This window comes from Oryctolagus cuniculus, chromosome 3 (genome assembly GCF_051225735.1).
Source record: "Oryctolagus cuniculus isolate XC-2025 breed Fujian yellow rabbit chromosome 3, ASM5122573v1, whole genome shotgun sequence".
Taxonomy (NCBI): Eukaryota; Metazoa; Chordata; class Mammalia; order Lagomorpha; family Leporidae; genus Oryctolagus; species Oryctolagus cuniculus.
The window spans coordinates 115,475,344-115,486,680 of record NC_142869.1 but is presented as its reverse complement, the minus strand read 5'-3'; the positions used below and the strand labels follow the sequence as shown (position 1 = coordinate 115,486,680).

Here is an 11,337-nt window from a genome sequence, read left to right as displayed (position 1 = left end):
CTGGAACTGCAGGCAGTGTGGTGGCTTTACCTGCTATGCCACAGCACCAACCCCAGCCTTAGTTAAATTTATTACAAGGTATTTTGTTTCTTGTAACTATTGTGAAGGAGATTGTACTTAAAATTTCTTTCTCTGTAGGTTCATTATTGGTGTATAAAAATGCCACTGATGTTTGTGTGTTGATTTTGTGTTCTGAAGCTTTCCTGAAATTATTTATTAGCTTTCATAGTCTCTTGGTAGAGTCTTCAGTTTTTTTCTAAATAAAGAAAAACATCATTTGCAAAAAGGGATAATTTGAATTCCTCCTTTACTATTTATATTTCTTTTTTTTTAAAATTTCTCTAGCCTAATTTTTCTGGCTAAAATTTCCAGTAGTATGAACTGAATTAGAGCAGTGAGAGTGGATATCCTCATCTGGCTCCAGATCTTAGAGAAAATGTTTTTCAGCTTTTCCCCATTCAATGTTGTGTTAACTGTGGATATTTTTCCACTGTGTAATCAGCTTTTATTTTTATATTTTAATTACTATTCATTTATTTTCACTTTATTTGAGAAGTTGAGAGACAGTGAGATATCTTCCATCTACTCATTCACTCTACAAATGCATGCAACAGACAGGGTGGGATAAGGCTGAAGCCAGTAGCCCAGAGTTCAATTCAGGTCTCCATATGGGTGGCAGGGACATCAGTACATATGCCATCATCTACTGCCTCAATAATTGTGGATTTGTCCTAAATATCTTTCATTATGTTGAGGCTTGTTATTTCTATACCTAATTTGTTCTAGTTTCTTTTTTAATTATCATGAATAGATGTTAAATTTTATTGAATACTTTTTTATATCTATTGAAATGATCATACAAATTTTATTGTTCTTTTTTTGATGTGATGTATTACATTTACAGATTTGCATATGTTCAACAACTATCACTTCCCTAGGATAGATCCTACTTGATCACACTGTATGATCTTTTCAATATGTATTGTTGGATTTGATTTGCTAATATTATATAGATAATTTTTGCATCTATAGTCATAAAGGATATTGGTCTATGGTTTTCTTTGTATCCTTGACTGATTTTGAAATCAAGGTAAAGCTGGTCTGATAGAATGAATGTGGATAAGTTTCCTCACTTTAAATTTTGGGAGTAGTTTGAGAAGAACTGTTATTAGTTCTTCCTTAAAAGTTCGATAGAATTCAGCAATGGAACCATCTGTTCTCATGCTTTTCTTTTTAGGGCAGACTTTTTGTTACTGACTCCACCCCATCATTCACTATTGGTCTGTTCAGATTCTCTGTGTCTTCATGATTTAATTTTGGTAAGTTAACTATGCCCAGAAATTGTACATTTCTTCCAGGTTTTCTAATTTGTGGCATGTAACTGTTCATGATGGCTTGTAATGATGCTTTGTATTTCTGTGGCATCAGTAATAATAGCTCCTTTTTCATCTCTGGTATTTTTTGAGTCTTTTCTCCCTTTTTCTTTTTTTAAAGATTTTATTTATTTGCTTGAGAGATAGAGCTACAGACAGTGAGAGGAAGAGACAGAGAGAAAGGTCTTCTGTTTGCTGGTTCACTCTCCTAATGGCCTCAATGGCCAGAGCTGTGATGATCCAAAGCCAGGAGCCAGGAGCTTCTTCTGGGTCTCTTACACAGGTTCAGGGGCCCAAGGACTTGGACCATCTTCTACTGCTTTCCCAGGCCATAGCAGAGAGCTGCCACAGTGCCAACCCCTCTCTCTTTTTCTTAGTGCCGCTAAAATTTTATTGATTTTGCTTATCTTTTCAAAAAAACAACTCTTTGTTTCATTGATTTTTTGTACTTTTAAAAACTTTTTATTTAATTTTTTCTGCTCTAATCTTTATTATTTCTTTCCTCCTATTAACTTTGATTTTGGTTTGTTTTTGCTTTTCTGTGTCCTTGACATGAACTGTTAGACTGTTTATTTGGTATCTTTCTGTTTTTTAAATGTAGGTTCTTATTGCTAAAACTTCCCTCTTAGCACTACTTTTGCTAACCCCTGTTTTGACATGTTTGTTTTCATTTTCATTTGTTTCAAGGAATTTTTAATTTCCTTTTTGATTTCTTGTCACTCATTGTTCAATATTTATGTATTTACATACTTTCCAGAGTTTCTCTTTCTCTTGGTGTCTGGTTTTATTCCGCTGTTGTCAGAAAAGATCCACGATAGTGTTTTGAATTTGTTGAAACTTAATTTGTGAACTAATATATGGTCCATCCTAGATAATATTCCCAGTACTTAAGAAAATAATGTGCCTTCCATAGCTATTGGATAAAATATTCTGTAAGTGTCTTTGTTTATTTTTTGTCTGGATAATCTATTCACTGATGAAAGTGGGATGTTGAAGTTCTCCACTTTTATTATGTTAAAACAATCTCCCTTTAGTTCTACCAATGTTTGTCTTATAAAATTGAGTGCTCTGGCATTATGCACATATACACTTACAACCATATCTTCCTGTTGAATTGATCCCTTGTTCTTTATATAGTGGCATTCTTTGGCTCCTTTTACAGTTTTTGTTTTACTATATATTTTGTTTCATAGGAGTATAGCCGCTCTTGCTATTTTTTGTTTCTATTTGCCTGGAATATCTTTTCCCATCCTTTTACTCTCACTCTTTGTGTGTGTCTTTCCTAGTAAAGGGAATTTCTTACATGAAGAATATTGTTGAGTCATGACCTTTTTTTTAACCCATTCAATCGGTGTGCATCTTTTAATTGGATAATTGAGTCTATTTACATTCATAGTTATTAGTGATAAGTAGTAACTCAGTTCAGTCACTTAAAATATGGAATACTTCATGGATTTGCATGTCATTCTAGCACAGATGCCTTTCTAAGCTTTCCCATATCATTCCAGTGTTAGTATATGTGCTGACAAAGCAAGCACAAGAATCCTCATTTCTAATGAGTCCCAGGTGCTGCTGCTGCTGGTGATCTGAGGACAACATTTTGAGAGTAACTGACATAGGTTAAAGTCTGGACTCTGCAAGCTGCACGTGAAAATGGTTGACAAGAGGTTGCATTGTGATATTCAAGATGAATTTATTCTGACAACCTCTGAGAGGGTCACATACATTTTTATTTATCGAGAGTACAAGTGATTTGATGAATTAGTATATGGCATAAAATAATTTGTGATTATCCCAAATAGTAAACTGGACTCTACATGTTAATTCACAGGCTATTCATTCATTTTTTTTTACTGTGCCATCAGTAGATATTCAGAAGTACATGAAGAAATAGCATCCATGAAAAAGCACCCACTCATATGCCTAAAAATACCCAAAAAGGTGGTCATATCCTTACTCACTGATTGTTTCATTGGTTCATACTGCTATCTCCAGTTTTGACTTTTGTCAGGAACTCCTCAGTTCCTCACAGACTTGAATTCTCAGGAAAAACACTTTTAAAGGATGAGACCAGCTCTGGGAGATTCCAAGACGGAAGGAGCGCACTGATAGTCCAGGAAAAGATAGTTTAATGAAAGTGGAGATAGTGTAGTCTCAGGGAAGAGTTATGGAAAAAATGGCAGAGGAAACTCTTCTGGAATCAGAGGGACATGGTGGATCTATGTGGAGGGCACGGGTGCCCACAGCTTGGGATCCCAGCTGCCGAGATTCTCCTCCACACAAGCACTTGAAAAAGAGGTGAGACAAAACTGCAGTAGCCCAAGACAGTGGCAGAAAAGTGGCAGGAAGAGCCTAGAGGGAACGAGGCTTGAAGCCCCATGGGGGAAAGTATACCAGCCTAACTAGAAGAGAGAAAAAAATAAAAGGGACAGTACAGACATGATTATCTCTCCACGCACCTTACAAAGGCATGTGAGACAATATAGCAGGTGCCATTTTGGACATATGTAAGAGCTGTGCCAGCTCAGGGCTGCACCCGCCCTCAGCCACATAGAAAAATCTGACTCTTGTGGGGAATAATAACAGGAGACTAAGACATAGTGAATATGTGGAGCTTATGAAGCGGGACTGTGGATAAAAAACTGAGGGTGTGTGGGAGAACTAATGGGGTGGCTGAGATGTGAGTAGTCTCGGTGGAAGAGGCCACAAGCTCAGGCGGCCTTGGCTACCTGGTGAGAGACATTGTAGGGGAATCTGAGCTTACACTGGGGACTGCACAGATCCTTTGTGTGGCCCTTGAGACGGAGTGGACAATATTGCAATATTGTACCCACTGGGGCTAGCGCTTAGGCACTGATCACCATCGAGGAGAAGAACTCAGCTGAGCAAAATTACTTCCCTTCTGAATAAAAAAAACACATGAGAGAGAGAGAGAGAGAGAGAGAGAGAGAGATTTACCATGCCAAACCTGTGTGTGTCACCTTTGGCACACCCTTAACTCTGAAAAGAGCTCTCAGGCCACACTCAACACATGCATCTAGAGATTCATCAAAAAGACAGTCCACTTAATCTAGAGTCATAGTATAATGAGAAAAGCTGCCACAGTGAACAACAACAACAAAAGAAACCAAAGAATAACTCCACAATGCCAAACAACAAACATGAAAACCAAGGAAACAAGAATAAGGAAGACATCAAGACACTCCCAAAAGAACATGACACTCCAATACGAAATTATGAAGATGATGAAATAGAAGAAATGCAAGAAATGGAACTCAAAAAATTTAGGATAAGAATATTTAGAAGTTATCAAAAACAAATGCATGAACTACAGAAATCCATATAGGACATGACAGAAAATCTCTCTCATGAAAATGAAATCTTAAGGAGGAATCAAAATGAAATGAGGAATTTAATAGAATATGAAATTGAAATATTTAAGAGAAATCAAAATGATATGAAGAATTCAATAGAACAAATAAAAACACTTTTGAGAGTCTTAAAAACAGAATCAATGAGGCAGAAGAGAGAATATCAGACTTAGAAGACAGAGCACAGGAAAACACAGTCAAACCAAAGAAAAGAAGAAGAAATTAGAAATCTAAAAAAATATTGTTGGGAATCTACAGGATACTATTAAAAATCCAACATTTGGGTTCTAGGAGTTCCTGAAGGCATGGAGAGAGAGAAAGGATTAGAAGGCCTTTTTATTGAGATACTAGCAGAAAACTTCCCAGGTTTGGAGAAGAACAGAGACATCCAAGTACAGGAAGCACATAGAACTCCCAATAGGGCCGGCGCCACAGCTCAATAGGCTAATCCTCTGCCTGCAGCACTGGCACACTGGGTTCTAGTCCTGGTTGGGGTGCTGGATTCTGTCCCGGTTGCTCCTCTTCCAGGCCATCTCTCTGCTGTGGCCCAGGAGTGCAGTGGAGGATGGCCCAAGTGCTTGGGCCCTGCACCTGCATGGGAGACCAGGAGAAGCACTTGGCTCCTGCCTTTGGATCAGTGCGGTGCGCCTGCTGCAGCGCACTTCCTGCGGTGGCCATTGGAGGGTGAACCAACGGCAAAAGGAAGACCTTTCTCTCTGTCTCTCTCTCTCACTGTCCACTCTGCCTGTCAAAAAAAAAAAAAAAGATAAAAAGATCTCCCAATAAACATGACCAGAAGAGATCCTCGCCATGAAACATTGTAATCAAACTCACCACAGTGAAGCATAAAGAAAAGATTCTAAAATGTGCAAGAGAGAAACCTCAGATTACTCTCAGAGGATCCCCAATTAGACTCACAGTAGACTTCTTATTAGAAACCCTACAGGCTAGGAGGGAATGGTGAGATATAGCCCAAGTACTAAGAGAAAAAAACTGCCATCCCAGAATATCATATCCTGCAAAGCTCTCATTTGTGAATGAAGGTGAAATAAAGACCTTTCATAGCAAACAGAAATTGAAAGAATTTGTCACCACTCGTCCAGCCCTGCTAAAGATGCTTAAAGATGTGTTACACACAGAAACATGGCCATCAATACAAAAGAAGGTAAAGGAAGACAATCTTTCAGTAAAAGATCACAGGAAGTTCAAAGTATATATTAGAAATATCTTTGGAAAAATGGCAGGGCAAAGTCACTACTTATCAATAGTCATATTAAATGTTAATGGCCTCGGCCGGCGCCGCAGCTCACTAGGCTAATCCTCCGCCTAGCGGCGCCGGCACACCGGGTTCTAGTCCCGGTCGGGGCGCCGGATTCTGTCCTGGTTGCCCCTCTTCCAGGCCAGCCCTCTGCTGTGGCCAGGGAGTGCAGTGGAGGATGGCCCAAGTGCTTGGGCCCTGCACCCCATGGGAGACCAGGAAAAGCACCTGGCTCCTGGCTCCTGCCATCGGAACAGCGCGGTGCGCCGGCCGCAGCGCGCCGGCCGCGGCGGCCATTGGAGGGTGAACCAACGGCAAAGGAAGACCTTTCTCTCTGTCTCTCTCTCTCACTGTCCACTCTGCCTGTCAAAAAAAAAAAAAAAAAAAAAAAAAGTTAATGGCCTCAACTCTCCAGTTAAACGATACGGAATGGCTGAATGGATTAAAAAACAAAACCCATCTATTTGCTGCTTACAAGAAGCACATCTTTCCAACAAAAATGCACGCAGACTGCAAGTGAAGGGTTGGAAAAAGTTAATCCATGCCAACAGAATCCAAAAAAGAGCTGGCGTAGCTATGCTAATGTCTGGCAAAATAAACTTTAACACAAAAGCTGTTAAGAGAGACAAGCTGGGGCACTATATAATGATTAAGGGATCAATTATGTAAGTATTATAAGCGAATATGCACCTAATTACAGGGCACTGGGTTATTTAAAAGATATGTTAAGGAACTTAAAGGGGGACTTAGACTTCAATACAGTAGTACTGGGGGACTTCAATACTCCACTCTCACAAATAGACAGATCAACTGGACAGAAGATCAATAAGGAAACAGCAGATTTAATCGACACTATAGCCCAAATGGATCTAACAGATATCTACAGAACTTTTCATCCTACACTTAAAGAATTTGCATTCTTCTCAGCAGTACATGGAACCTACTCTAAGATTGACCACATACTAGGCCATAACGCAAGTCTCAGCAAATTCAAAAGAATTGAAATCATACCATGCAGCTTCTCAGACCACAGTGGAATGAAGGTGGAAATTTGCAAGTCAGGAATCCCTAGAGCATATGCAAACACATAGAGAGTGAACAACAAAAACAAAAGAAGTTTTGAGTGATATTAATATCCTATCACATTTATAAATATTACAAAACATAAAAATCATGTCAAACATGAAAAGATGATAGATTGTTTGTACTTATAGTTCACTGAGTGGTATTCTATCCTCAACATATATTATGTTTAGAGTAAGCAAATTTGGATTTAATTTTAAATGGTGTAAGTGTCTTTGTTTATGGTGTTTAAGGTATCATGGAACTTATGGAATCTTTCCTTCATTTTGGTGTCAGGTGACTAAATTAGAGACATCCTCCTGGTCTCCTGTATTATCTCAACTTTAATTTCCTTTTCCAGACAAAGTATCCTGAAGAACATGTCAACTTATCCAGCCGGTGAGTTGTCCATCCTGTTAGATTCTGAAGTGAGGACTTTGAAGTGAACATAAAGACATTGAAAGAGTTAAAGATACTTCACTCTGGTGCATTGACTATTTTGAGCTACAGGTGCTTGAAAAACAGCAGGAGGAAGATGATTCTAAGCTTCTGTTTCTTTAAAGCAGGGAATGAATCCCCAAGCAAATGATGTTCCACTTGCAACAGAATCTAACAGATCTTGTTAGACTAGCACTTAACTTCCCAGCTACTTTGTCCAACTAACTACTCAATCCCCAGGCCCTCTGACTTGTCACATTTTCTTAATTTACTGCTCTTTTACTAATTTGTTATGAAGGCTCCTGTGCTACATAAAACTTGTATTAAGCCAATTTCTACGTTTTTCTCCTGTTGGTCGCCATGTGTTAATTTTGCTTGCAGGCCTAGCTGAAAAATTCTTAAAAGAGGTAAAATGTGGCTTGTACCTCTGAGGTCTATAATCAACACATTTCTCTTGGCCAGTGGTTCTCTGATTGAGACTATCTTGCACATACCTCCCCTGGATATTGGCCTTGTCTGCAGACATTTTTTGATGTTACACTGGGGAGCTCCTACTAGCATCTAGGTGAAAGAGGTCAGAGATGCTGCTAGATACCCTGAAATGTACAGGGCAGCCCCATGGCCAAGAATCACGCAGCCCCAATCATGAATTGTGCCAAGTTTGAGGAATCCCTGGCTGGAGTAGATTTTAAAGGAACTGAGACTCTCTCTGTTTATTGGTGCTCTGGAAAGGACACATTATTGCAGGCTGTGATGTCTCAGGCTCAATGAAAGTGTCCAAGAGATGAATACAATGGCCGGGAGTACCTGTTGCTGTCAAGCCAGCCAGGAGGCAATTATGGTCAGGTGGGAGAGTCTGCTTGGGGCCTGTCATGAGTAGCATGTCTGCTGCTCTCATTCCTTGGTGTTGAATCCAACTGTGGCAAGCAATGTGGCATTCATTTCAAAGTCTGAGGGACAAACAAGCCCTTTCCTGTCATCACGGTGTGGAGCTGCAGAAGTCATTAAGCTGCATTTTGAAGGAAGAATGATGATTTCTTTCCTTTCACACATCATATTCCATTAATTTATTCTGACTGGATGAGGAGCGACCCAGTGCTGGACAGTGTGTGGAAATACATGCCTTTTCCTCATTATCGCTAATGGGAGTTTCAAAGCTGCTTGCAGATTTAGTGCCCTATTTGGTCTGACTTGTATAACACCTGTCAGTAGGCTGCTTTCCTGCTATGTCATTAATATTTAAATAATGCTATTTAAAGGTCAAGCTGTGCTTACAGCAATATTAAAATACAGCGTTCCATGTCTCTAGATGGGGATGTGATGGACTGGGAGTGGAGACTTGCAGGAGACAGTGAAAGAGAGAATAGCCCTGCTGAAGAGAGAAGCTACACATTTTCTCTTTGCATTAATATAATTAATAAATCAAGAGTACTTTTTAAATTTCTTTTTAAAATTTCTGATTCTAAATATAGGTGACTTGGTTGAATTTGTTGCAAGGAAAAACTAGAAGAGGCAAGGCCTTTCCAACAAGCACTCTATGAACAAGAGATGTTGGGGAGCTTGCCTAGGCTCCCCAAGGCTCCTGTCAGTCCCTCTCCTATTTCTGGTGACCTGCCCTCTTCCTCCTTTCTGAGGTTCTGTCATTTGTGGTCTGTTCAGGTTTCTTCTCCTTGGTAATGACTTGGCTCAGTTTCTCTGCTCACCTTTGCATGCTGTGCCCCTCCCTCTGGGTGGAGGATGCCTTGGGAAGGAGCATCATGGTCTGATTGTGTCCTCCTCCCCAGATTTGTATGTTGAAGGTGAAGGTGTTTGGAGGAGAGGACTTCGGGAGATGAGTATGTCATGGTGGGGAGCCCTCATGAAAGGGGTCAGTGCTCTAATAAAATAGACCTCACAGGGGAGCTCTTCCTTCTGTCATGTGAAGACACACAGAAGGTCCTAGAAAACTGGCCATCACCTGACACTGAATCTGCCAGAGCCTTCATCTTGGACTTCCCGGCCTCCAAAACTGTAGGAAATAGTTTTAATTGCTTGCCAGTCACCTAGTCTGGACTAAGTTGTGCTCACTGGCAAATTTACAAGTGATGTTAATATGAAAATAGTACTTCCTATTTGCCAAATTTTGGCCTCTCAGCATCCATCCACAGCCCCTTTCCTCTGTCAGATCTTTATGTGATCATAAATCCAGGTACCGCGCTCCCACCATGCATCATTCTCCTTCAACTGAGACCAGCAGGTAGGGTAAATTCACCAAAAGGCCTCACTGAGAGCAGAACCTTCCTGCTCTTCTGAGTTCTACAGTGTTCTCGGTTCTCTCTTTAATCAAGAACAGCATTATAGTGGTCCGTTGATTCTCTGAGCTTCTTGATTCTGTCTTTCCAAGAACTTCTTTTTACCTAACAAAACAGAACTTTCCTGAGACTTTCCCTAGTACCTGATGACTAAAGCTAAGACACAGTATTTGACAGACATTCCACAAGGACCTTTGGCTGTTCCTCTATATCTTGCCTTTGTAAGGAGAGTTATCTTGGTTTCCAGTTGCTTCTGCAACAAATGATTACAAATTTGTTGGCTGAAACAACACAAATTTATTATTTTACAGTTTCAGAGGTCAGAAGTTGAAAATGAGTCTCCCAAGCCCAAATCTAGATGCTGGTTTGTCTGCTTACCTCTTGGAGGTCCTGAAAGAGAGTCAATTTCTTTGCCTTTTCCAGTTTCTAGAAACTGCCTGCAGCCCTTGGCTTGCGTCCAAGTCTGTCTTTAAAGGCAGCAACCACATGGTTCCAACCCCTGCTTTACTCATTGGGTCTGCTTCTCTGACTCTGCCTTTCCTGCCTACCACTTTCATTGCTGCGGACGCTTGTGGTTTTATTGGATCCACCTGGGTGATCCAGGCTCCTTTCCCATGTCAAGATCTAGAACTGAATCTCACTGCAAGCTTTGGGTTGTCATAGAACAGAACCCATTCACAGCTGCTAGGAATTAAGAGGTGGACCTCTTTGGGGAGCAAGGGGAATATTACATTATGCCCCCACATAACTGAGAGCATTTTTTCCAGATTTATTTCTTTTTCTTTTCTGTAAAAATAAGACCAAGATCCAGAAAATAAAAGCTTGGACCCAGATCCAGACAATAATGCTTTTAGCTTAGTGAATTATTTTAAGGTAAAGACGTCCTTTTTTTTTTTTTTTTTTTTTTTTTTTTTTTTTTTTTTGGCAGGCAGAGTTAGACAGTGAGAGAGAGAGACAGAGAGAAAGGTCTTCCTTCCGTTGGTTCACCCCCCCAAATGGCTGCTACGGCCAGTGCACTGTGTCGATCCGAAGCCAGGTGCTTCCTCCTGGTCTCCCATGCGGGTGCAGGGTCCACACACTTGGGCCATCTTCCACTCCCTTCCCGGGCCACAACAGAGAGCTGGACTGGAAGAGGAGCAACCTGGACAGAATTGCCGCCCCAACCGGGACTAGAACCCGGAGTGCCGGTGCCGCAGGCGAAGGATTAGCCAAGTGAGCCGTGGCGCTGGCTGAAGACATCCTTTTAATCACAATCCAGGTAAAGAAATTAAACTTGGAAGGTACTTCAGGGCCTCTTTCTCTGCTCCATCCCAAATACGGGCCTCTCTTTTCCTTAAAAGAGTCTCACTGTAACACCCATGGTTTTGCATTTTATATGGCTTTATCACCCAAGTGTGCATCCTGACTCTCTAGGCTTGCCCATATAAACAACTTTGCCTTCATTTAAATCTCTCATTGAATGAGTTCTTCTCCATCTCTTTCTTTTTCTCATAATTAATCTGTTGAACTCTTTGATCTTCTCGTAGTCTAGAGTTTATTGATTA

The 11,337-nt window shown here is 40.5% G+C and overlaps 1 non-coding gene across 1 annotated transcript; it reads right to left on the bottom strand.

The window, feature by feature from the left end:
* Positions 1 to 2,804: 2,804 nt before the first annotated feature.
* On the bottom strand, positions 2,805 to 2,911 carry LOC127491892 (U6 spliceosomal RNA). The gene has a single exon (XR_007920824.1). It is a non-coding gene; the product is annotated as a U6 spliceosomal RNA (small nuclear RNA).
* Between the last annotated feature and the right edge of the window lie 8,426 nt (positions 2,912 to 11,337).